Source organism: Scyliorhinus torazame, chromosome 12 (genome assembly GCF_047496885.1).
Source record: "Scyliorhinus torazame isolate Kashiwa2021f chromosome 12, sScyTor2.1, whole genome shotgun sequence".
NCBI lineage: Eukaryota > Metazoa > Chordata > Chondrichthyes > Carcharhiniformes > Scyliorhinidae > Scyliorhinus > Scyliorhinus torazame.
Window position 1 is genome coordinate 63,310,025 of NC_092718.1, and position 26,419 is coordinate 63,336,443.

The following is a 26,419-nucleotide window of genomic DNA, read 5'->3' on the forward strand; positions in this document are numbered from 1 at the left end:
ACCTGAAACTGGCGGATCAGGTCAGATTAAGAAAAGGATGGGTGGGACAGGTATTCCATTCGGGCTTGGATGCGAAAAATAGAGGGGTGGCAATACTGGTGGGGAAACGGGTATTGTTTCAGGCGAAGAACATAGTGGCGGACAGTGGGGGTAGATACGTGATGGTGAGTGGCAGACTGCAAGGTGAGGCGGTGGTGCTGGTGAATGTATATGCCCCGAACTGGGATGACGTGAACTTTATAAAGCGTATGTTGGGGCGCATCCCGGACCTGGAGATGGGAAAGTTGGTAATGGGGGGGGACTTCAACACGGTGCTAGACCCAGGGCTGGACCGGTCCAGATCTAGGACCGGGAGGAGGCCGGCAGCGGCCAAGGTGCTTAAGGGCTTTATGGAGCAGATGGGAGGAGTGGATCCCTGGAGATTTACTAGGCCAAGGAGTAAAGAGTTTTCCTTCTTCTCCCATGTCCACAAAGCGTACTCCCGGATAGACTTCTTTGTCCTGGGAAGGGCGCTGATCCCGAAGGTGGCAAGAACGGAGTATTCGGCTATAGCCATTTCAGATCATGCCCCACATTGGGTAGATCTGGAAGTAGGAGAGGAAAAGGAACAGCGCCCACTCTGGAGATTAGATATGGGACTGTTGGCGGCAAGGGGGTATGTGTAAGGGTGAGGGGATGTATTGAAAGGTACCTAGAGATTAATGATGACGGAGAGGTCCAGGTAGGATTGGTCTGGGAGGCGCTGAAGGCGGTGGTTAGAGGGGAGCTGATCTCCATAAGGGCCCATAAGGGGAAACAAGAGGGTAAAGAAAGGGAGAGATTGTTGGGGGAGAATTTGAGGGTGGATAGGCAATATGCGGAGGCTCCAGATGAAGGGCTATACGGGGAAAGACGGAGATTGCACACGGACTTTGACTTGTTGACCACGGGTAAGGCGGAGGCACAACAGAGGAAGGCACAGGGAGTGCAGTATGAATATGGAGAGAAGGCGAGCCGGCTGCTGGCCCAACAACTTAGGAAGAGGGGGGCAGCGAGAGAGATCGGAGGGGTTAGAGACGAGGAGGGAAAGATGGAACGGGGAGCGGAGAGGGTGAACGGGGTGTTTAAGGTATTTTACGAGAGGCTATATAAGGCTCAACCCCCGGAAGGGAAAGAGGGAATGATGCATTTCCTAGACCAGCTGGAGTTCCCGAAGGTTGAGGAACAGGAGATGACAGGACTGGGAGCGCAGATTGAGGTGGAGGAGGTGGTAAAAGGAATTGGGAACCTGCAGGCAGGGAAGGCCCCGGGACCGGATGGGTTCCCAGTGGAGTTCTATAGGAAATACGTGGACCTGCTGGCCCCACTTCTGACGAGAACCTTTAATGAGGCTAGAGAAAGGGGGACACTACCCCCGACGATGTCGGAGGCGACGATATCGCTGATCCTGAAAAGAGACAAGGACCCGCTGCAGTGCGGGTCATACAGGCCTATTACCCTCTTGAATGTAGATGCCAAGCTTTTGGCCAAGGTGATGGCGACGAGGATAGAGGACTGTGTCCCTGGGGTGGTGCATGATGATCAAACGGGGTTTGTTAAAGGGAGGCTAATTGAATGCTAATATACGGAGGCTGCTGGGGGTGATGATGATGCCCCCATCGGAGGGGGAGGCGGAGATAGTGGTGGCGATGGATGCAGAGAAAGCATTTGATAGAGTGGAGTGGGACTACCTGTGGGAAGTACTGAGGAGATTTGGATTTGGAGAGGGGTTCATTAGATGGGTTCAGCTCCTGTACAGGGCCCCGGTAGCAAGTGTGATTACAAATAGGCAACGATCTGACCACTTCCGACTATGTAGGGGTACAAGACAGGGATGTCCCCTGTCCCCGTTACTGTTTGCGTTGGCAATTGAGCCACTGGCCATAGCGCTGAGGGGCTTTAGGAAGTGGAGGGGGGTACTTAGAGGAGGAGAAGAGCATCGGGTGTCATTATACGCGGATGATTTGTTGTTGTATGTCGCGGACCCAGTGGAGGGGATGCCTGAGATAATGCAGACACTCAGGGAGTTTGGAGAATTTTCAGGATATAAATTGAATATGGGGAAGAGTGAACTGTTTGTGATGCACCCTGGGGAACAGGGCAGGGGAATAGACGATTTACCGTTGAGGAGGGTAACAAGGGATTTCCGGTATTTAGGGATCCAGGTGGCCAGGAACTGGGGAACCTTGCATAAGCTTAACTTGGCACGACTGGTAGAGCAGATGGAAGAGGACTTTAGGAGGTGGAACATGGCGCCCCTGTCATTGGCAGGCAGGGTGCAGGCGGTTAAAATGGTAGTCCTTCCGAGGTTTCTTTTTGTGTTCCAGTGCCTCCCTGTACTGATTACAAAGGCCTTTTTTAAGAAGGTGGACAAGAGTATTATGAGCTTTGTGTGGGCTGGAAAGACCCCAAGAGTAAAAAGGGGGTTCCTGCAGCGCAGTAGGGACAGAGGGGGACTGGCACCGCTGAGTCTAAGTGATTATTATTGGGCCGCCAACGTGTCAATGATATGTAAGTGGATGAGGGAAGGGGAAGGAGCGGCGTGGAAAAGATTGGAGATGGCGTCCTGTCGGGGAACTAGTCTGAAAGCACTGGCGACGGCGCCGTTACCGTTCTCTCCGAAAAAATATACCACAAACCCAGTGGTGGTGGCAACTCTGAAAATTTGGGGGCAGTGGAGACGACATAAGGGAGTGACGGGTGCCTCAGTGTGGTCCCTGATAAGGAACAACCATAGGTTCGTCCCGGGAAGGATAGGTGGGGGATTTAAATCTTGGCAGCGAGTAGGAATTGTGAAATTGAAGGACTTGTTCTTAGACGGGACGTTCGCGAGTCTGGGAGCACTGACTGAAAAATATGGGTTGCCACCTGGGAATGCATTTCGCTATATGCAAGTGAGGGCATTTGTGAGGCAACAGGTGAGGGAATTTCCGCAGCTCCCGGCGCAAGAGATCCAGGACAGAGTGATTTCGGGGGCATGGGTGGGTGATGGTAGGGTGTCAGATATATATAGGGAAATGAGAGACGAGGGGGAGACGATGGTAGAGGAGCTGAAGGGAAAATGGGAGGAGGAGCTGGGGGAAGAGATTGAGGAGGGGCTGTGGGCAGATGCCCTAAGTAGGTTAAACTCTTTGTCCTCGTGTGCCAGGCTCAGCCTGATACAATTCAAGGTTCTACACAGGGCGCATATGACTGGAGCAAGGCTGAGTAGATTTTTTGGAGTGGAGGATAGGTGCGGGAGATGCGCGGAAAGCCCGGCAAACCACACCCACATGTTTTGGTCATGTCCGGTATTGCATGGGTTCTGGGTGGGTGTGGCAAAAGTGATTTCAAAGGTGGTGGGGGTCCGGGTCGAACCAGGCTGGGGGTTGGCTATACTTGGGGTTGCAGATGAGCCGGGAGTGCAGGAGGCGAGAGAGGCTGATGTTTTGGCCTTTGCGTCCCTAGTAGCCCGGCGAAGGATTCTACTTATGTGGAAAGAAGCTAAGCCCCCGGGTGTGGAAGCCTGGATCAATGACATGGCAGGGTTCATAAAATTGGAGCGGATAAAGTACGCACTAAGAGGTTCGGCTCAAGGGTTCACCAGGCGGTGGCAACCGTTCCTCGACTATCTCGCAGAGCGATAAGGGAAAATAGGAAAGGTAGCAGCAGCAACCCAGGGTGGGGGGGGCTCATTTGGGTTCTCAGGGGTTTTATATTAGTTATTTATATTAGATGTTACGAAGTTACTATTTTAGTTACTATTTCTGTTGTTTCTTATTTTGTTGTTGGCAGTTGCCGTTAGTTAGCATATTATTATTTTTTTTTAAACGATCAATGTATATATTATTACAAAGTTGTCAAATGGGAAATTTTTGTTTGATCGAAAAACTTAAATAAAATATATTTATAAATTTTTAAAAAAAACAGACACTGGAACACCCCAGTTGTGCTCGTGCCTGAATTGAACACTAATGGAATATCCTAAAGAGGCCAAAATTCAAATTCAATTAATTAATTTAATAGTCTTTATTGTCACAAGTAGGCTTACATTAACACTGCAATGAAGTTACTGTGGAAAGCCCCTAATCGCCACATTACAGCGCCTGTTCGGGTACACAGGGAGAATTCAGAATGTCCAACCGCAGCACCCAGAAGAAACCCACGCAGACACAGAGAGAACGTGCAGACTCCACACAGACAGTGACCCAAGCCAGAAATCGAACCTGGGACCCTGGAGCTGTGAAGCAACAGTGCTAACCACTGTGCCACTGTGCTATTAAAACCATACCATTAAAACATTCCAATTTCTGTCAATCAGCCTAACCACAGTGGCTGGTTTGTACTGCAAAACCCACAGGTTACCAAGGTGGACAGGGAGAAGATAAGCTGGACAAGAAAAGCTCATCCCTATGATTCAAGGGCCTTGCATTCACAGAGTGAGACGCTCAGTATCCCCCTGTGGATAGGCCAGAGCGGCTTGACCAGCATTCACCCCGAAAGTGCTAACCATTCTGAAAAGCTCCCAGACCTTTTAGGAGGACAATAAATCAGAATTGGACAGGTAGAGTTCTGAAATGCAGAACTGCGAGGCAACTTGACAGGGCTGCCGACTGCATTTAAAACAATCTGTCAGGGAACTAAGACCTCACATTTTACATTTTCTATTTTAGAATCATAGAATTTACAGTGCAGGAGGAGGCCATTCATCCCATCCGGCCCATAGTAAGAGCACCCTACTTAAGCCCACGCCTTCACCCTATCCCTGTAACCCCTACCTAATCTTTTGGACACCATGGGCAATTTAGCATGGCCAATTCACCTAACCTGCACATCTTCAGACTGTGGGACAAAACAGGAGCACCCAGAGGAAACCGACATAGACACAGGGAGAAAGTGCAAACTCCACACACACAGTCACCTGAGGCAAAGAACCTGGGCCCCGGGAGCTGTGAGGCAGCGGTTAAACCGCTGTGCCACCATGTGTCCCATGGCTAATTTCTAAAATTTTAAATATGGACAAGGATCCATAGCTGAAGCCATACTATCTGTGACCCTCGAACAATAGGAGCTAATATAATCTCAGAAATTTTCACCTCCCACTCTAAAGAGACACCAATGGCTACGGTGGGCTGAAGAGGCCAAATTAAAAGAGAATTATGCAAATGCCGTCTTCTTTTCATAAGGCAGGCCTGGCCAAGCGGAACCGATCCATCAGCTAGGACAAAGGACCACACAACCTTCCTTTCAAGTTTGAATGTTTGGAACATTCAGCCATCTTGAGAATCCAGATGGGGGATACACATCCTTTGTAAAAGACACTGGCCCCATGATGTCACGCGGGGCTCGAGCCCAGCCCGTTAGCAACTTTGTTTTTGAAGATTGGGGGGGGCACACTTTTTAAAGGCTGTCCCAGTGCACAATAGTTCACCAGGAAATCCCCTCTCTCCCTCCACACACACCTCCACCCCATGGAACCCCCCCCCCCTTGGGTTTGCCCAAGCATGACCCTCTCTCCTCCATGTGATGCATTCACCTGAGCTCCTCTGGGAGGTCTGCTCACCAGGTGCACGTATTGGGAGACCAGCTGGATTTCACCCCGGTCTGCCCTCACACCGATGAATGGACCTTCATATGGTGGTGAGGGGGGGGGGGGGGGATTGATTCAGGCGTGGAGGCAAATATATAGAAATTATATTCCCGATGTTCAAAATTTCATCACTGGCAGGGGAGGAGGGCATTGGAGGGACAATCATGTCACACATTTATGTCGATGTGAAATGTGATTTGGACATCTGACGAGACTTTCTACTCCCATCGCCAAAGTTGACCAATGAAAACGGGAGCATAAAATCCAGCCACTGTGAAGACATGGGAGTCATATGATAGGGAATCCTCTTGCTTGTATAACCAGTAATACTGCCTTGATCTACTGAAAAAATGTTAGTCTGCCATTTTAACATTACAAATAAAGGGGCTCGTCCCAAATTCAATACCTGGCCCCATCTACACTGTTTCTACTGGAACCTTTGTACCATCACCTACAGGACTGATTCACCTCTGCATTCCTGTCACCTCATGTGAAGTCAACTCTGATAAAAAAATGAATTATTCAGCACGTTTTTCAACCTACTTTTTTCAATCTTCGGGACATGGCGATGATCAACGCCCTCTGGAGGGTTAAGTCGGTCTTTGCAAGGAGTCGTCAATGGTATGGGCACCCCGGAACCTACAGACGAAACAGGCCCGCAAGGATTCGGACAGTGCAGACCCAAACCCACATGCAGTGGCGAGCGTCCTCAAGCGCGCCTAAAAGTCGCCATTTGATTTTTCTTGGGCCTGGGAGGCCATTTGGAACTGGAACCAGTGGACCAGTATCAGGGGCTGTGGGTTAAGGTGTGCATCGACCAGGGCCACCAACGTGGCGAAAGGCTTGGAGTCCGGATGTGCGAGGCTCTTGACAAGTAAGTCCCCTGAATGCCGCCAGCAGGATAACGGTATGCCTTTCATCCCTAACAATTCCTTTCGGCCAAAAACAAATTGCACCTGTTCTATGTATTGGGTCTAGTCATTGGTACCTGCGTCAAACTGGTCACGTTTCCCGATGTGTGGCATCTCCCTATCCAGAGTCGTGGCCCCCGTGGGCGTGAACGAAATGGGCCGGCGGTAGAACACACAACAGCTCCACTTCACCCTTGTCATCAGTGCAGAACTCAAATGGGAGAGACGCCACATGGTAGGGTAGTAATGAACGACAGGTTTATTATGGCGTACACATAAGTATGAAAGGTGCGATTTTCCCAAAAGCTTTTGAAATGTGGTAGCGAGCAGGAACCGCTGCGAGCTTCCCGGCGCTCGACCCAGCAAGACCAGCTATTCAACGTTAATTGGTCCACTTAACGAGGCCCCGCGGGCTTCTTGCCGCAAATGAAGGCTCGCCAGTCGATTTGCCAGTACCGCACTTGCCAGCCCCCGCTAACAAGGTTGAGCAGTACTTAAGCAGCACTTGCTCAGTCAATCCCAGTCAGCTCTCAACAATGGCTCTGAGGCGACCGGCCAAGGATATGGCGATGCGGACCTGAAGGGGCTCCTAGATGCAGTTGAGGCCAGGAGAGATGTCCTGTTCCCCTGAGGGTCCTGGAGGGTGAGCTTCAGGATAGCCAATGCTGTCTGGGATGAGGTGGCGGTGGCTGTAAGCTCCTCCGGAAGTGTGACCAAGAGGACTGGCCTCCAGTGTCGAACAAGATCAATGACCTACACCGGGCAGCATGAGTGAATGGACACCAATGCCTCCCCCCCTCCCCCGAGACATTTCCGCTCCCATCCACCCCCAACTCTCCATGCGGTCCCCAACCTTCCCTTCACTCTCCCCCCCCCCTTCAACCCTTCCTTCACAACCCCTCCCCCTCACACCACTGTGAACCACATGTGTGGCTAATGATGCCCTCTATGTGTCTCCTCAGGAAAAGCATTCCCACAACCGTTGGGAGAGGGCCCAGACAGGCAGAAGCATGCCAGACATAAGAATCCTCACCTCCTTCGAGGAGCGGGCCCTGGAGGTGACTGGGGTGGCCAAGGACAGACCGGTCACCCAGACGAAGGTTGGCGGAAGGCGCAAAGGTGAGGAACCATTGGGCTCCACCCGGTGGACCTGTCAAACATGAGTCGTTATTGCCTTACTGGTTGACCCATCCCTCCCACTAACCACAAGTCCATTTTCCTGCAGGTCCTCCAGCCGGCGGCGCCAGCCCATCCTGGATCGCCCCCTCTCCAATCTCCCAGGAGACCACCTCGAAGGAGAGCTCCAAGGAAGACACAATCAAGGTGTCATAACTGTAATCACCCCCCTCCGCCAGTGCAGATACACGCACCTTGGTGGGAAGCATTAGTGGTCAGGCTTCTGGAGCACAATCTGGTGAGCACCACACAGCTGCTGGTGTACATCTCGTGGAGGCAGAAATCCTCCGGTGAGACATCAGTCGGCAGGCTGCTGGATCCCAGGACGCAGCTGGGTTCCAGCTTGATGCTGAGCCCGTGGAAGATGGAGACGATAAGGCGTGGTCGGGGCATTCAGAGGGAGATGTCAGCAGATCCACAGCCTCATGGAGGAATCCCAGAGGCTACAGGCACAGGAGATGTTGCTGGCAATGCGTGGCATCGAGGCCAACATTGCTAGGGTGGCGACCACAGTGGGGAGCCTGTTGCATGACGTCGGCACTATTAGTGGAGGTGTACAAGGGGTCGCGCAGTTCATGACGGCCATGGCTGAGGGTCTCAGCAGAATGTCCAACTCGCTGGTGGATGTTACCCAGTACCAGGCTGACCTTGATGAGGGTCTGTGGGACATGTCCCACTCTCAGATAGGAATGTCTGAGGTGCTGCGGAGCTTGTCTCCATCACAGATCACAGGTGAGCATTGCCGAGGCGCTGCAAAGCAAGTCCCAGTCACTGAGGAGCACCGCTGAGAGCATCGGCACAATGGTGCAGGCATCGGGGAGCCAGAAAGGATGGCAGAGCAGATGATGCAGGGGCAGCCATGGCTCGAAACAGCCACCCCTCTGACCCAAGATGAACTCCAGGGCCCTATGGGCTCCGACTGGGAGGAGAGGACTTTGGGTGCCAACCCAGGACCCCTCCCATGGAGTGGCGACAGTGGCCACCAGCTCTCCTGAGTTCCACCCTTCTGGAGGATGTGTTTCACAGTCAGCACACAGGACAGGACAGCACAACTGTGTGTGCCATGGACAAGTGTGCCAGGGCCCTCCGGACCCACAGCCCCCAGAGGACTCCCGCCAGGGGTAGCGAAGGCTGATGCGACCATCAATTCACTCAAAGACACGAGGAGAAGTAAACCGTGGTTTTAATCAGCTTAGAACAGTGCCTGCCTGCAACTGGTACAATACTGGGAAGTGCCTGCAGGTCAGCTGCTCTTTATACTTCCTCTTAAGGGGAGGAGCCATGGGCAGAGCCCTTTCATGCCCCAACATATCCCCCTGTGGGTGAAGCCACACAATGGCCCATAGGTGGAGCCCACAGGGTTAACAACATAACACAACAGCAGAACATGATACAAATGCACTGGTGAATTATTGGCAGTATACATTCACCACATTCACAGCCTGTTAAAAAACGAAGTCCGGCGGGGGTGATGGGCTCATAGGTTCAGCTGGTCTGGCGCACGGATCGTGCGCAGCGATCGCCGAAGCACTGGTGTTTCAGCCGGTCCGGGTGGCTGTGGAAGTGGGTCCGGTGCGGGCACAGGCGTGGACTCCGGGAGCTTTTCTGGAGCTTCATTCCTGTGGACCGGTGTGGCGGGTGGGAGGGAGCGCGGGAGCCTTTTGGGGTGGGGGTGCTGGACCTGGTAGGTTGGACGGGATATAGTGTGGGGGCTGCGGTGGTGGTGGTGGTGGTGGTGGAGCCTGCGGGCGCCAGGTCCCGGAGAGAGACGGTATCTTGTCGGCCATCGGGGTGTTCAACATCAGCATATTGTGGGTTGGAGTGTAGGAGCTGGACGCTCTCTACCAGGGGTCGGTCTTATGGCTCCAAACGTGTTTTCGGAGAACTGGTTCCGGTGTCTTCAGCCAGGACGGAAGTGAGGCCCCTGAGGTAGCTCCCCTAGGGAAAACAAACAAGCGGTCATGAGGAGTCTGGTTTGTGGCCGTGCAAAGGAGGGACCTGATAGAGTGGAGCGCATCGGGGAGGACCTCCTACCAGTGAGAAACTGGGAGATTCCTGGACCGCAGGGTCAGTAGGACGGTCTTCCAGACCGTTGCGTTCTCCCTCTCCACCTGCCCATTTCCCCAGGGGTTATAACTGGTCGTCCTGCTCGAGGCGATGCCCTTACTGAGCAGGTACTGACGCAGTTCGCCGCTCATGAATGACAAACCCCGGTCACTGTGGACATAATTGGGGAAAGCAAACAGGGTGAAGACACTATGTAGGGCTTTAATGACAGTGGGAGTGGTCATATCGGGGCAGGGGATGGCAAATGGGAAGCGGGAGAACTCATCTATGATGTTGAGAAAGTATGTATTGCAGTTATTGGAGGGGAGGGGCACTTTGAAATCGATACTAAGGCGTTCAAAGGGCCGGGGGTGCCTTTACCAGGTGAGCCTTATCTGGTCGATAGAAGTGCGGTTTACACTCCGCACAGATCTGGCAGTCCCTGGTCATGGCTCTGCCCTCCTCAGTGGAGTAGGGCAGGTTGCGGACCTTGATATAATGGGCAAGCCGGGTGGCAGAGGTCATCGTGGATAGCCTGTAGTCGGTCATCTTGCGCGCTGGCGCATGTGCCGCGGGACAGGGCATCTGGGGGCTCGTTGAGCTTCCCAGGGCGATATACTATATCGTAGTTATAGGTGGAGAGTTCGACCCTCCACCTCAAGATCTTATCGTTCTTGATTTTGCCCTACTGCGTATTGTCGAACATGAAGGCTACCGATCGTTGGTCGGTGACGAGGGTAAACCTCCTACCAGCGAGGTAGTGCCTCCAGTGCCGCACGGCTTCCACAATGGCTTGGGTTTCTTTTTCGACCGAGGAGTGTCGTATTTCAGAGGTGGTGAGGGTGCGTGAAAAGAACACTACCGGTCTGCCTGCTTGGTTGAGGGTGGCGGCGAGAGCGACATCCGATGCGCCGCTTTCCACCTGGAAGGTGACGGACTCGTCCACCGCACGCGTCATGGCTTTGGCGATATCCACCCTGATGCAGCTGAAGGCCTGGCGGGCCTCAGTTGCCAGTGGAAAAGTGGTGGCCTTAATTAGTGGGCGGGCTTTATCCGCATACTGGGGGACCCACTGGGCATAATCGGAGAAGAATCCAAGGCATCTCTTCAGGGCCTTGGGACAGTGAGGGAGAGGGAGTTGCAGGAGGGGGCGCATACGATCAGGGCCGGGCCCTAGGACCCCTTTCTCCATGACTTAGCCGAGGATGGCTAGTCTGGTTGTGCGGAAAACGCATTTCTCCTTGTTGTAGGTGAGGTTGAGTTTTTGGGCGGTTTGGAGAAATCGGTGGAGGTTGGCATCGTGGTCCTGCTGATCATGGCCGCAGATGGTGACATTGTCCAAGTACGGAAATGTGGCCCGCAGCCCGTACTGGTCCACCATTCGGTCCATTGCTCTTTGGAACACCAAAACCCCATTTGTGACGTCAAAGGGGACCCGGAGGAAATGGAAAAGGCGGCCGTCTGCCTCAAAAGCCGTCTAGTGGCGGTCCTCCGGGCGGATTGGGAGCTGGTGGTATGCAGACTTCAGATCCACCGTGGAGAACACGCGGTAGTGTGCGATCTGATTTACCACGTCTGCAATCCGGGGAAGGGGGTACGCATCGAGTTGCGTATACCGGTTAATGGTTTGGCTGTAATCAATTACCATCCGGAACTTTTCCCCGGTCTTTACGACCACCACCTGAGCTCTCCAGGGGCTATTGCTGGCCTCGATGACTCCCTCCCGCAAGAGACGCTGGACCTCGGACCTAATGAACTTCCTGTCCTGCATGCTATACCGCCTGCTTCTGTGGCGACTGGCCTGCCGTCGGCGGTGAGGTTTGTGAAGAGAGGGGGAGGGTCGACTTTTAGGGTCGTGAGGCTGCATATGGTGAGTGGGGGTAGGGCCCCCCGAACTTAAGAGTAAGGCTCCTGAGGTTACATTGGAAGTCAAGTCCCAATGGGAGAGGAGTGCAGGGGTCTGGGAGCACATATAGTTTAAAATTAGCGTACTCAGTGCCCTGTATCGCTAGGGTTGCAGTAGTGCACCCTTGGATTTGCACCGAGTGCACCGACCCAGAGGCGAGGGAGATGATTTGTTGCGTTGGGAAAATTGGGAGCGAGCAGCGTCTTACCATGTCCGGGTGAATGAAGCTCTCTGTGCTCCCGGAGTCAAAAAGGCAGGGCGTCTCGTGCCCGTTAATCCGGACGGCCATCATGGAGCTCCGGAGGTGCTTGGGTCGCGACTGGTCCAGGGTGACCGCACTGAGTTGCATGTAGCCAACGGCGTGATCGGAGATGCTGGGGCGGCCCCGCGATGACTGTCCGTGTAGATCATACGCGTTGAGCGGCGTAGCAGATGGCGGCCAAGGTTGCGGCCCCCGTTGGTCGAGCGTGGCGGGCGGTGAGGAAGATGGCGTCCAAGATGGCAACCTCCATGGATCGCACGTGGCCTACTGCGTGGGGAAGGATGGCCAAAATGGCGGCCCCCGTGAGTTGCACGTGTTGTGAGGGGGCGGAGTCGGCAGACACGCTGCCACATTGCGGGGTCTGCGGGCCTGTGACTCTGAGGATAGGGTCTGTGAGTTAGAGTTCTTAGACCTGGCCAGGCAGACCTTGGCGAAGTGTCCTTTTCACCCGCAACTGCTGCAGTTCGCGTTGCGGACCGTGGCAGTGCTGCCGGGGGTGTTGAGACTGGCTGCAAAAATAGCAGGGTAGCCCCCCATGATGTGCGGGCGGCCGCGCGGCACAGGCCTGGGGTAGTCTCTGGTTGGGGGTTCACGAGGGGGTCGCGTGGTCGGCCGGGAACCCATTAAGGCTCTGAAAAGCAACCTCCGGAGAGGTGGCTAACTTTACCATGTCATCCAGGTCCTGGGCCCCTTTTTCGAGCAGGCGCTGTCTCACATAGTTCGACCGGACTCCCGCCACGTAGATGTCTCGGACGGCGAGCTCCATGTGCTGAGTGGCCGTAACGGCCTGGTAATTACAGTTGCGTGCGAGGGCTTTGAGGTCGCGTAGGTAGTCATCTAGCGACTCCCCGGGGCGCTATCATCAAGTGGTGAAGACGTGTCGCGCGTAGATCTCGTTTAGAGGCCGTATGTAGAGGTGTTCGAGCAGCGCAAGGGCATCTGTATAGGAGCCGGCCTCGTCGAACTGGACAGAAATGCGACAGCTCACCCGTGCGTGGAGGAGGCTAAGCTTCTGTTCATCAGCGATGGATGGCGTGGACGACGCAACGAGGTAGGCCTTGAAGCATCGAAGGCAGTGCGAAAAAATTTATTTCGCATCCACGGCCTGCAGATCGAGTTCCAGTCTGTCAGGTTTGAGGGCTGATTCCATAGTTGTATTTAAGCTGATTAAGTTGATGCGACCATCAATTCACTCAAAGACATGAGGAGAAGTAAACCGTGGTTTTAATCAGCTTAGAACGGTGCCAGCCTGCAACTGGTACAATACTGGGAACTGCCTGCAGGTCAGCTGCTCTTTATACTTCCTATTAAGGGGAGGAGCCATGGACAGAGCCCGTACAGTTCCCAACATATCCCCCTGTGGGTGAATCCACACAATGGCCCATAGGTGGAGCCCACAGGGTTAACAACGTAACACAACAGCAAAACATGATACAAATGCACTGGTGAATTATTTGACCTATACATTCACCACAAAGGCCATAGCACGAGGTAGGCAGTTGGCTGCCTCCACCTCTGATGTGCATCCTGGGAGGGAGACACCTAGACGTAGTGATAGAGCTCGGAAGGCCAAGCACATTGAGGATCACTGAGGGCACCGGGAGAGGGGCGTAAGTAGGGGGTGAGGGGGAGGAGGGTTGGCACCATCAGGAGAGTGGGGAATTGTAAAACACACTTGAGCACACCCAGTATGATGCCTCTGTCACTTTCTCCGCAATGTGGGCCGACCTCCGAACCCTTGGTCCATCTATCCAGTCATCTCACCCTCGCCCCTGGGACACCTCATGCAGGTGAGCACTCAGCAGGCAGGGGTCAGACGATGACATGGATTGAGGAGCACTGGCGCTAAGCTCTCTGTGGGTTATCATCACCCCCCTGCCCTTGATAGTGACCCGCAGACAGTACCGACACATTCCCAGCATTCTGGAGTGATGTGACACAGACCCTAGGTATTCAGATGTTAGCTGCTGCGTGTGTGGTGTTGCCTCCCAGTGTTCAGCAACAGTGTCCAGGCATCACAGTCTGATTGGGATGATAGGCAATGACTCCCACATGCTACATGGCCCGTCCACCCACAGGAATCCACTTGGGATGTGTGAAGTGCTCGCTTAAACACGATTGCAATTCCCTAGGAGCAATAGCCTTCAGCCATACGGCCAGAGGCCTCTGCAGTTGATGGTCGATGGGGCAGAAGGGCAGGGACAAGGGTTGCCTCCCGAATGGATGCACACGATCCAGGGGTTGGCATGCTGGTGCCAAGTGCGGTTGACCTCCCCCCCCACCTTCCCATGGCTGCCTGCCCCTGCAGAGGGCTCCCCCCTTCAGCCGAGGGTCCCTCACCCCCCAATGAGCACTGGGGTGGAAAGCCCAGTGCCCCCAGGCTGTTTGCCTGTGAGAAAAGATGGCTACTCACCTCCTCGGCTCCCCACAGACACCCTACCACCAGGTTCACCTTTTTAAAAAGGAGTACTTTTTAAAAAAAAGTTTTTTTATTCTCCTTTTTCACATTTTCTCCCACATTTACATCCATCAACAATAAACAATAATCAGCAAGATATGTCAGTCCCCATAATAACAACGATCCAATCGACCCACCAACCCCCAAACCTCAACCCGCATGTTGACATAAACAAATAACAAAAAGGAATCAGGGATTACCCGTAGTCACCCTTAATCTTACACAGCTGCCCCCCCCCCCCCCCCCCCCCCAGGTCTCCAGCTCCTCCCGTCCACTGCCTCTTGTAAAACTCCTCCCAACCTCGGTTCCATCCCCCCAACTTTCCACCCCGGCTAGACCACTCGGACCCTGTTCTGCCAGGCTCCGATGGCCGCAGCCCCTCCACCCACCTCACTCCCGTTCACTGGCCGGCACAAACCGGCCAGCGTGGAGGCCCCCGCCCGGGTCCCTTTCCCCCTTGCCTGGCCCTAGGAAAGCCCAAAGATCCCCTTTTAGCACACAAACCCCGCATATCCACCTACACCCCAAAGAACCCTCATTTCGAGTGAAAGTCCCGTCCCTTCCCTTGTCCAAATATATACCACATTGGCTCCTTTAGTCTCTACACCCGCACGCAGTGATACAAAAAAGAAAATACAGTCATGAGGTTACATCGGCACATGGCCATTCCTCAATTTGTCAGTTCTGCCACAGTCCTTCTGCTTTTGCAAACTCCTCCGCTGCTTCCGCTGTTCCAAAATAAAAGTCCCTGAGCTTGTAAGTCACCCTCAGCTTCGCTGGATATACAATACCGCACTGCACCTTGCTAAAGTACAGTGCCCTCTTCACCCGGTTGAAGGCAGCCTGCCTCCTTGCCAGCTCCACCGTAAAGTCCTGGTATACACGTATACCAGCTCCAGCCCACTGCACCACCCGCTTCTGTTTGGCCCAGCTCAGGACCTTCTCCTTCACACTGTACCTACGGAAGCACAGAGTCACTGCCCTTGGCGGCTCACTCGCCTTTGGTACAGGCCTCCACGACCGATGAGCCCGATCCAGTTCATATCAGGAGGGATCCTCCCCCTCCCTCAATAGTTTTGCCAGCATCGCGGCAAAATACTCAGTCGGCTTCGGTCCTTCAACTCCTTTGGGCAGCCCCACAATCCTCAAATTCTGTCGCCTGGATCTGTTTTCCAGGTCTTCCATTTTTCCTCGCAGATCCTTGTTAGTGTCCATCACCTTCCGCATCTCTTTCCCCATCGAGGCAAGTTGATCACCGTGCTGCAATAACGTCTCCTCCACTTCCTTCAGCGCCTCCCCTTGCTCTCGCACCTCCGCCACTGCGCTCGCCACCTCCATCCTCACCGGGGAAACCGCCTCCTCCACCAGCGCACTCAAAACCTCCCTCATCTCCTTCCTCACCGTCTCCATGCATTTCGCAATCTGCGCCAACTGCTTTTCAAATTCCGCAGCCATCACCTTAGTTATTTCTTCAGCCGTGAGCAGTGCGGCCTTCCCTGGTGCTCCAGCCTCCATTTTCCTTGGTGACCCCGCAGTGACTTTTCCACTCCCCGATAGACCTTCAGCTGTTTTTTTTCCGGCCGTTTTTTTGCTCACCCTCGACATTTTTCTTTGTTTTTTTTTTCCTCCTGTGTCTTCACTGTGCCTTCTCCCTTCTTCTGCCGCCTCCGTGGACCCTGGGACCGGGCTTAAAGCCCCGAAAATGCCGTTCCCGAACGGGAGCCCTCCATTGTGCGGCCGCCTCCCGCCCGCCGTCACCGGAAGTCTTAAAAAGGAGTACTAATTGGCGCCGGCGTGACCACTTGCTGGGGAGGCTGATGAATCATGGGAGGCTATGATTGGATATGAGGTCGCTCCCGTTAATTGTATGGAAATAGGGCTTAGGTCAGGGGTTCTCAAACTCAGGGTCGCGACCCACGGGTCGTGGCGTTCCCAATCGCGGGTGGAACGCCTAACTGCTGCGACCGGCTTTAAAAAATGCTGATAGTGATGGACTTTTGGGATTACCGGCCATCCCGCGCATGCTTGCTGCACCAAGCAGTGCGCAGGCCGGGAGCCCAGGGGGGTGGGTGGAATATCTCCTCCTGATGTCAGTGCACTGACCAGGGCCAGTTTTTTCAGTAATCAAGGGAGTCCTCCCACAGTAAACAGCGGCAGAGTGCAGGTCATGTGCCCCGTATGCTGACGTCACTTATTCTGGGCGCAAGAGAGATTCCTCCATTTTGCAGCTGCCGGCAGTGCTGGTGTGAACAATGCATGAAGAAGATGGGTAGGGTGCTCTTTCCAAGGGCCGGTGCAGACTCGATGGGCCGAATGGCCTCTTTCTGCACTGTAAATTCTATGATTATAAAAAGCTGAGAACAGGAAGAAAGCAGCCTAAAAATGGTTACTTGAGTTATGGGTCATTAATTGTTTCACTGCAAATCAGGATTCAAAGTTCATATGTGTTATATGCAGAGATGCAAATGAAAGTTTAAAACCCTCAAAACTTCAAGACATTTGAAGATTATACATGACGAGTTCGAGGACAAATCTCTCTGATCTTAAATCATCAGTGGAAGTGATTATCAGAAATGTAACATTGAATAACAAAGCAAGTGATATCATGAGGACCGAGCAGGCTCATCTTCACATTAAAGGGAAGTGAAAATGATGGGTCACAAAGGTCAACTGGCATAGGTCGCATAGTTCAGCCAGTATGGGTCACAAAGCTCGGCCGGTGTGGGTCGCGAAGGTTGGCCGGTTGGCAAAAATGTGTCTCGGACAAAAAAGTGGCTCAGGTGGTGATAATTGGTTTCTCGCCACGCTATGGCAAGATCTTGAATTTGTCTTGGTGAGCAGGCTGCTTGCATCGCAAACTGTTTGGCACCTGGCACGGTTCTTGTTTTCGACCTCCCTCGCTATTCACTGGCCTCATTTTAGATCGGGGTGCCTTGATCTATCTGGAGCTGAAGTGTTGACAGAATGAGCCCGTCCCACCAGCGTGACTTCGTGGGACCCGCCTCTTCACTTTTTTTTTCAAAGTGTTAAAATGTACGATGGGGAAACCCAGCTACGCCCCTGGCCGGCTACCTTCCACTTTTCTGACCGGAAAGTTCCGCCCAAGGCTTGGCTTACCCTTCAAAGTGGAGATTGGTTCAACACATTCTGGGTAAGAGAGAAGACAGACCGCTCAGGGGAGATCAAATAGAGAAGAGGGTGATAGAGTTGTAAATGTTAAAGGCACTTGAGAAAATGGAAGATATAAACTTGTATTTATATAGTGCCTTTCATAATTTCAGAATAGTGCCGGTTTTGGAAATTGTGCCATGGGATCTTTTCCATTCGCCTGCAAAGCCCATTGGAGCCTCAAATCATCTGAAAGACAGTTCTGGCAGTGCAGGACTCCCTCAGAGTGGACTGAAGGTAAAGAAATGAGACCTTGAGGAATGAAAAACGCTCAGTGAAATGGTCTGCCTGGAGATTGCTGATGCAACAGCATTAAAATAACACTCGGTTTATCACTGACCATCAGGGCCAAATTCGAGGAAGAACAGAATATTTTCTGTGAATATGTAAAAAAAAAAGGTGATATTAATGGGACATTTCAATCAACTAACCATAAATCAGGAAGTGGTTTTAAGTCAGAATGAATGCGTGTTATGCATGGAAACTCATGACCCAGTGTGTCAAGAATAAGGAAGTTACCGAGAAACGACAAAGAAGATGCATCACACATACATCGCTCAAATTAGATATTCAAATAGCATGACACATAGTTCATTGAGAAAATCAGAAGTGAAATGAGGAAGAAAAATTGGTGGCAGAATCCTTAGGTGGGGGAACGGGCTCTTAATTGATGACGGAAATTTCATAAGCACTTCAAAAGAGTAATTAAAGGGAACTGGAAGTGAATGAAGCTGCAGATACTAAACATAACAGGAAGAGTCCTCCATACAATAGCATTAATGAAGGTGGTCAGAGAAAGGATACAAACCTTAAAGGAAGTCAATGAAAATGAGGATAAAAATATTTGTAACACTTGATGAAGGTTTATTTGGACAAATCATTCCAAAGATTTTGGCAACTCCCTCCTGTGAAGATTTAAAGATCTCATCATTGATCACGTGGAGGTTCTAGCCAGGATAAATAACCAAACCCCCTACCTAACCCGGGGGATTAATGGAAGCACGTGATAACAGTTATGAAGAGCTCATAATCATCATGAGGTAGTCATTGAATTGGAGGAGGTCCCATTAATATCAAAACAAGCTGACATAGTTTGAACAAAAACACAAGAAGTAGGAACAGGAGTAAATTGTTCACCCCATCATTCAGTATGATCCACTTTCCTGCCTGTCCTTTGATTTCCAGAGAAACCAAGGGCCGGATTCTCTGTTTCTGAGTCTAGGTGTTGACGCCAACGGCGAATCCGTGGACTTGCACGTCAGAAAAATCGGGGCCACACCTGCACCGATTCTGCTTCCGGTGAGCAGCTAGCACCGGCGCCGCGTCGAGCACCCTCGAAACCCATGAAAAACGGTGGGGGAATCGCTGGGTCCGTGATGGACACCCACACGGCTGACAAGCTGCAGCCGCGCTTAAACAATACACCCCCCACACACACACTGATAGGGGCCGAAAAGATGGGACAGGTTGTGCTGGAGTGCACATACAGCTGATGGGTCAACTGGGGCCAGAGGGCACCCGGGGAGTCACCGATACAACCCAGGGCACCAGGTTTACAGCGGGCTGTCAGCGGCATGCGCTGCTGCATGGCTGCCTTGGCGGCTGCGGTAATGGTGTTGCATGCCCGTCCACCCCAACCCCACAGCCCACCTCCTGGCCACCCCCCACTACTCCCCCCAGCCCTGGTACACTCCTCCCTCCCCCTCCTCCCTCCACAAAGACCCCTCACCTGCGACTGGGACAAGCCCCACAGTGTCTCGGAAATTCCCACCTGAGACCAGGATATGTCCCTCAGCACCTCATCAAGGTCAGTTTGGTACTGGGTCATGTCCCCAGTGATTCGAACAGTCTACCAAGGCCCTCAGCCATGGCCGTCACCGACTGACCCTCGCCTTGGACGCCTCCACTAATGCTGCTGACGTCGTGCACCAAGCTCTCCACTATGGCCTCCACACTAACAGTATTGGCCTTGGCGCCACACATTGTCGGCGACATCCCCTGCGCTCGTAGCCTCTGGGATTCCTCCAATCGGCTATGGACCTGCTGGAGTGTCGCTGACATCCCTCTCTGAATGTCCTGACCGCATCCTAATGTCTCCATCAGCTCCGGGATAACCTGGTCCATAGGTTCAACATCTGGCTGGGACCCAGCTGGGTCCTGGGACCAGCAGCCCACCGACTGCTGTCTCGCCTGGGCATTCCTGCCTCCACCTGATGTACATCAGCGACTGTGTGGTGCTCACCAGATTGCGCCCCAGAAGCCTGACCACTAACGTTGCCCACCGAGGTGTGAGTCCCTGCGCTGGTGGAAGATAAGGATGACAGCTGTGACGCATCAATGCTTGCATCCTCGAAGCTCTCCACCGAGATGGTCTCATGGGAGGTAGGGGAAGGGGCCACCACGGATGGGCTGGCGCCATCGGCTGGAGGACCTGCGGGAGAATGAACACTTGGTCAGTGGGAGGGATGAGTCAGTCTGTATGGCATCAACAACTAACATTTGACAAGTCCTCCGGGTAGGACCCGGTGGATCCTCACCTCTGCGGCGTGCGCTGACTTCCCCATTGGTGACAGCTCTGTCCTCGGCAATCCCTTAACCTCCAGGGCCCATTCCTCAAAGGCAGGATTCTTATGTCTGGCAATCCTCCGCCAGACTGGGCCCACTCCCGGCGATTGTGGGACAGCTTCTCCTGCGGAGACAGAGAGAGGGCATCATTAGCCACATGTGTGATTCACAGTGGTGGGGGTTGGGGGGTAGTGGTGTGAAGGAAATTTGGGGGTGAAGGGAAGGGGTGTGAAGGGAGGGTTCAGGGGTGAAGAGAGGTGGGGATGAAGGGAGGGGGTGAAGAGAGGGGGAATGTTGCATTGCGGGCAAATGGAGGGTGTGAGGGGGACTGGTGTTGCTAACTTTCTCCTTGGTTCAATTGCTCTGTTTTATTACCTTTGCTCTTGAGTCACCAGGTATCTTTATGATACCGCCACGAGGTTCAAGTCCGAGTAATGATCAATAACCCAATACACCGATTAGTAAGATTCAAATCAAAGCACATTTATTATACACAGTAATCGCTACTCATGCACAAATTCTACGTCTAAGCTACTTCTACAACTAACAGGCCTATACTTAACTTCGGACTGGCCCAGCATGTCAGGGGAACAAATGGCCTTTCGTTCGGGTTCTGAGTCTGCGGGATTCGAAGTTGGTACAGATTGGTAGCTTAGAGCGCCTATCTCATAGCGAGCGTTGAATTAAGACTTACTTCGTTCGGTGGTCACTGCACCGGTCACGGTCAATGTTGGTTCGTGTTGCTGGGTGACCCGGGCAGGACGAAGAGGTGAAGAGAGAGCGATTTGAACTTGGGGCTTAACTCTTCTCGTCCCCAGGGGCTTCCCGCCTGTCAGGGCGGACCCTGTACCTGGTCCCAAGTGATTGGACTTTGTCCCAATCGCTTGGTTCGATTTCTCCAATACTGGAGCGGTTCCCTGATCGATGGGCGGTCTTGAGGTGCTCATTCACCTCCTTTGTGTTGGCTCCTGCTGGCGCCGGGGAGTCTGGCTTTGCTTTGTGTGTCCCAAATGTTACTTATTGTTCCCGGGGATTGCTCATCAGTATGCAGATGGCTGCTACATTGTTATGGTGATGGTCGCTGGTATCGATGTTGTCTGGCCTTTTGCAGAGTTTTATTACACAGCAAACCTGCACCTGCCGGTTTCTATCTTGTTGGCTGACTTTCCCATCAGCCTTTGCCGTTCGCCATTTTAAATCGGGGGCTGGCCAATTTAGGTGGCTACATTCATTCCTTGTGATCCTAACGCGAAGCGTAAAGGATCACAGAACTACGTTGTTTTCATTCCCTGACCCGGTGAGCACTTCTTTCATGGCCTACACTGACCATAACTATGCAAAAGATTTTTAACTGACAATTCTAAGGGGCGCCATGTCAAACAGGGACATGCATTACAAAACAAGAAAATGGGAACCTCTACCTATTCTTAATACACTACACTTACTTAAACATTTCATCACTCTAACTTCCTCAACCATACAAACAAAATCATAGCAGTTTATACACATTTTTCTTGGCTTGGCAGTCAAGCTCAGGATCGTACAATTGCTCATGAACATTTCTTTATTTACAACAAAAACGGAAATGAATGCTCTTTATTATAGATCGCGGGGGTCGGGGGTCTGGTCATATCCGAAAATAGGGGATCTGATCCTATATACCGGGGTGCGAGTGCGGTAGGCTCTCCTTCTCCATTTTCTCAGACACATAGTCTGCACGATGCAGCAGAGTATCGCCAATACCAATAAGGATTCTATTACGTAGGACAGGGAGTACCAGGTTATAAACCTGGCACACCAAGATGATGTGGTGTCGCTGGTGACTGGGCTCTGGGTACTGTGGGGAAGTGAATCATTAACGGCTGGGGGGCTTGAGGTCATGGGGTTCGCGTTCACGCGCAACCAAATGTCCATTATCACGATGCACAGTCCGGAGGATGTCCTCATGGTGCGTCTTCTTTTACTTCTCTTCTCTTCTCTTCCCTTCTCTTCTCCGGTCCTGGAGCTTCTGGAGTTCTGTGGAAACAAGCATAGTGTCTGTAACTATCTTGGTTTAACATCTCGTATGATAGTCTGTCTGTCCTTTAGTGCCAATTACTCTCTTTATAATTGGTCACTAATGTGACTCCCTCATTTTTTTTTCTCCAAAAACCGAATTTTAGGACAAGACACACTTTCAAATAATGAACCAGTGCGAGCCGTTTCGCAGACTGTGCGGTTTAGCATCCAAATGTTTCAGGATGTAAATAGCATATGGTAGGCAACCTAAGGGTTTACCTGAAACAAAACAAAACTTTTTGAACTAAAACTTTCCAAAATGAGGTGCGTATGGGTCACGACGAGTAAGAGTTGGATGGAGTCCCCGGGTAGGATGGCTACCCCGGGTCCGAAGCCGTTTCTCCACTGCCTGAGCAACCGACAAGAACGGGCAAGAAATATAGTCATCGTGGGGGGCTGCCGTAGTGGTTCATCCCTCGAACCAGAACGGCAGTTACGAACGGGTGTCTGTTGACAGACGAGTTCCGCTGAACTGGTGTTTGGGACCTTAACAAGTCTCTGTGGGCAAGTTCTCAGAGGTTTCTGCTGATGAGTGTGCGGACACGTTCTCAGAGGTTTCGGCCGAAGGGGCGGTGGAAATTTTTTTTTTTCCGGTCTGACATACAACATTTAACAAAACACTACAAATAACATAAAATATGTTGCAGGTTCCATCAGAAAGGACACCGTTTTCTCCCAAGCGGTTCCTTTTAAAACATCATCTGGACACCTCAGTTATCGGTTGCGAACAGGGTCGCAAAGGGGTTCTCGTTTTGGGAGTCAGACTCAAGGTCGTCATCTTCTCCCAGATGCCAAACTCTTGAATGTATTAAGGTTGATAGGGCTGCATGGTGTGATTTGGGGTCACTCTCGTCGTTTCGGACGAGTCTGTCTGAGTTGTCTCTGTGCCAATAGGTGGTGTCTAGTTGTGTGGGGACGGAATCGGGGTCGCCATGGTAGGTCGGTGGTTGGTGGTGGGGTTTGTTTAGGAAAGTGATCATGAAGGTATCACTCGAATCGTGGTCAGATTCGCTGGGTGTGGGTCCTGTTGCATGAGGATAGTAGGGAGGCGTGCTGTGGCTATCGTCCGAGTCACAGTCGCTGTCTCTGCTGCTGCAGTCTGTGGGCGTTCCGGGGCGGAGTGTATATTTTGGGGGTGGCGTCGAGGTCGAGTCCGTGGCTGGGCTGGACGTATTGGGGGATGGTAGGGTTACGTTGGCTGTGGGCGGGGTGTGGTGTGCTGCGTCGAGCATGACGTGGTGTGAGTGGTTAGACTGCGTTCCATATGCCTTCAGCTGGTTGATATGGAACCACGCAGTCTTTCCGTTGGGATACTTTATCTTGTAATCGGAAGGACTTACTTTGTCCGCAGTGGAGTACGGACCCGAGTACTTTGGTGACAGGAATGTGCTAGCGTTGTATGCGGAGAGCATGACTTGCTGTCCTATACTGAACTCAGTCGCATGCACTGTCTTGTCGAAACAAACCTTGCTCTGTTTCTTCCTTGTGCCCAATTTCAGTGCGGCTGCTAACTGAGCCGTTTTAACATTTTCCACTAATTGCTCTACTGCTTTCTCGTGTGTGAGGGCCGTCACCTCGGGGCTGGACAAGTCTAAACCTAATAAAAATTCTGTGCCTTTCATGGGGCGTCCGGTCATGAGAGTGTGTGGGGTGTAACCTGTGGAAGTTAAAATTGTATTACGCAAAAACATCAGCGCAAAAGGGAGGACTGAGTCCCAAGTGGTGTTGTTTTGCTGGACCATTTTTCTGAGGGTGGATTTTAGGGTGTGATTCATGCGCTCCACGATACCACTCGACTGTGGGTGGTATGCTATGTGGAATCTTTGGGTGATGCCAAATATCGTGAGGACGTTCTGCATGACACGTCCCGTAAAATGGGAACCTTGGTCAGATTCAATACTGCGGGGGAGTCCCCATCTTGTAAAGATGTGGTGGGTCAAAATCTTGGCTGTGGTTTTTGCAGTGTTTGTTCTGGCTGGGAATGCTTCCACCCATTTCGTAAACGTGTCTATCACCACGAATACATATTTATAACCATTCCTGCAAGGGGGCAAAGGTCCTATAAAATCAATCTGGAGGTTAGTCCAGGGGCCATTAACGGGTCGGGTGTGGCTGAGTTGAGCCATTTTGGCATATCTGTCTGGGTTGTTCTGGGCACAGATAAGACAATTCTCGATATAGTGATTTACATTGTCCTTTAAATTCGGCCACCAACAAAGCTGCTTGAGGTGGGCTGTAGTGGGATCGATTCCCTGATGTCTATGACCGTCATGGAATAAACAAATCAATTGATACCTGTCCTGTTCAGGAACCACATAAAGGGAGTCTTTTAACACCACACCGTCATGTGTGGTCAGAGCATTTTTAAACCTCTCATAGGGTGCTGGATAGTTTCCTTTTACAATCTCCCTGAGATTGCTGTCCTGCTTCTGGGCCTCCACTAGATCCTCGATCTTTGTCTGCGAGACCTGAACTGCATTCACTGGTGCACTTTGGGGGGGGGGGGTCCAAAAATATCCGTGTCTGGAACCTGCTTTGGCCAGTGCGTCGGCTTTCACATTTCCAGGGGGGGAGGAACGATGGTGACTTCGAACTTTGACTATCCCAAAGGTCCTGTTCTGTGCTCTCTCTAAGATGTGATGGAGCAATGGGGCTGAGGGGAGGGGTTTTCCGCCTGTGGAAACAAATCCTCTTGCTTTCCACAGGGGCAGGAATTCCATAAGGCTGTTGCAGACATAGAGGCTGTCCGAGTATATGTCTGCTGGGCTGAGAAAGGAATCTGGGTGTTCCACTATATATGCGATGGCCGCAAGCTCTGCTGCCTGCGCGCCTAAGTGTCCTGGAAGCTTTATTGCGATTTCTTCTAGGGCGCGTCCCTGCGCAGCCTTGACATCAATGCCGCATCCTGTTATGCGCGTCCCTTCTAATATTGTGGAAGATCCATCCACATATATCCTAATGGGTTCGCAAGTGTCTGTGTGCTTGGGGCTCTGGGTTGAACTACCTATCTTTCTGGGGGGTGTTTTTGCAATAAAGGGGCCTGTGTTGTGGTGTGGAGAGATAATTTCACATTCATGGGAGGTTCCGGGGTACTGTAGGTTGTCGGCTAAAAAGGTGTGCGTCTTTGTCCGTTTAACAGTGATGTCCCGTCCCTGCAAGAGAAGGGTCCATCCAGCTGCTCTAATCTGGCTTACTGTACAGTCCTTGAGTCGTCCAGTAAAAGTTGGGTGGGGGTGTATTCGGTGAGAATTGTGATGGGGTTCAGTCCGGCAATATACGAAAAATACTGAACTGCCCTAAATACTGCCAGCAGGTGCCTCTCACAGGCTGAAAATCCCTGCTCCACAGCATCTAAAATTCTGGAGGCGTAAACTACGGGTGTTAACTGTTCGTGCCGTTCCTGGAGGAGCATGGCCGAAAGGGTGCGGTCTGTGGTTGCTACCTCCATAGCGTAAGGGGAAAGCGGGTCTGGAACTTGTAGTGCGGGGGCTGCTATGAGTGCCTGTTTTAAAGAGTCCACAGCATCCGTATGCTGCGGAAGCCATTCCCAGGGGGCTCCTTTCTTTAGGAGGTCTGAGAGGAGATCCAGTCGAGGGTTTAAATCACTGCAGGCAAAAGAAAGGAGAGCATCCGACCGCATTTGCTGGTCGCCTTTGGATTCATTTTATGGCAGTCTACGCACAATTGAACCGCGCATACCTAAATGAGGACAACACCACTAAATGGTCCCGCACCTTTGTCTCGCATGCCACAGAAGCAGGTCAAAAGTCTTGTGTAAAGTACGACCCCGTGGACCACACACACAATGAAGTTTGGGTTTTGAAACAACTCTCTAGAGCATGGGAACAATCCCTACACTGGCAGACAGATCAGGATGATATAGGAGCAAACATGCACCCAGTTAGGACTAGTCAGGGACCCACATGGATAAACAAGGGTAGGGGAGAAGTCCAATATCCCAGGGAACCATACCCAAGGGAGCAATACACCAGAGGGCCTGCTCCACCTTACGTGCCCCGGGGGTCATGTTACAATTGTGGGCAGTCAGGACACTTCGCCCAAGATTGCAGGAGACCCCCACCACCAGCTGGACTAGCCCCCAGATATGAAAGAGAACACCACCCACAGCAGCTATAAGGTTCCAGCTACCCCATGCAAACTGTGAGCGCTTTCCCGCCACTTCTCATGGCAGGGACACCTCAGCAATGCAACTTCATTTTTGTTTCTCTCCTGCTTCCTCTCTTCTTCGGTCACACTACACCGACTCCATATGCTAGTTACA

General features: G+C 52.2%; 2 long non-coding RNA genes across 3 annotated transcripts in view; one reads left to right on the forward strand and one right to left on the reverse strand.

Moving 5' to 3' along the window:
• The window catches only part of LOC140386440 (uncharacterized), a 46,019-nt gene that overhangs the window by 17,788 nt on the left and 1,812 nt on the right, over nt 1–26,419 (forward strand). The window contains exons 1-2 of one of the 2 annotated variants that reach the window (XR_011933619.1): nt 17,381–17,497; nt 17,628–17,751. This is a non-coding gene — a long non-coding RNA (uncharacterized lncRNA). Of the gene's footprint in view, nt 1–17,380; nt 17,498–17,627; nt 17,752–26,419 lie in introns of those variants that run through there. The other variant, XR_011933618.1, reaches the window with a different exon arrangement.
• Nucleotides 21,626–26,419, reverse strand: part of LOC140386439 (uncharacterized) — a 50,980-nt gene continuing 46,186 nt past the window's right edge. The window contains exon 2 of the long non-coding RNA XR_011933617.1: nt 21,626–22,095. This is a non-coding gene — a long non-coding RNA (uncharacterized lncRNA). The remainder of the gene's footprint in view (nt 22,096–26,419) is intronic.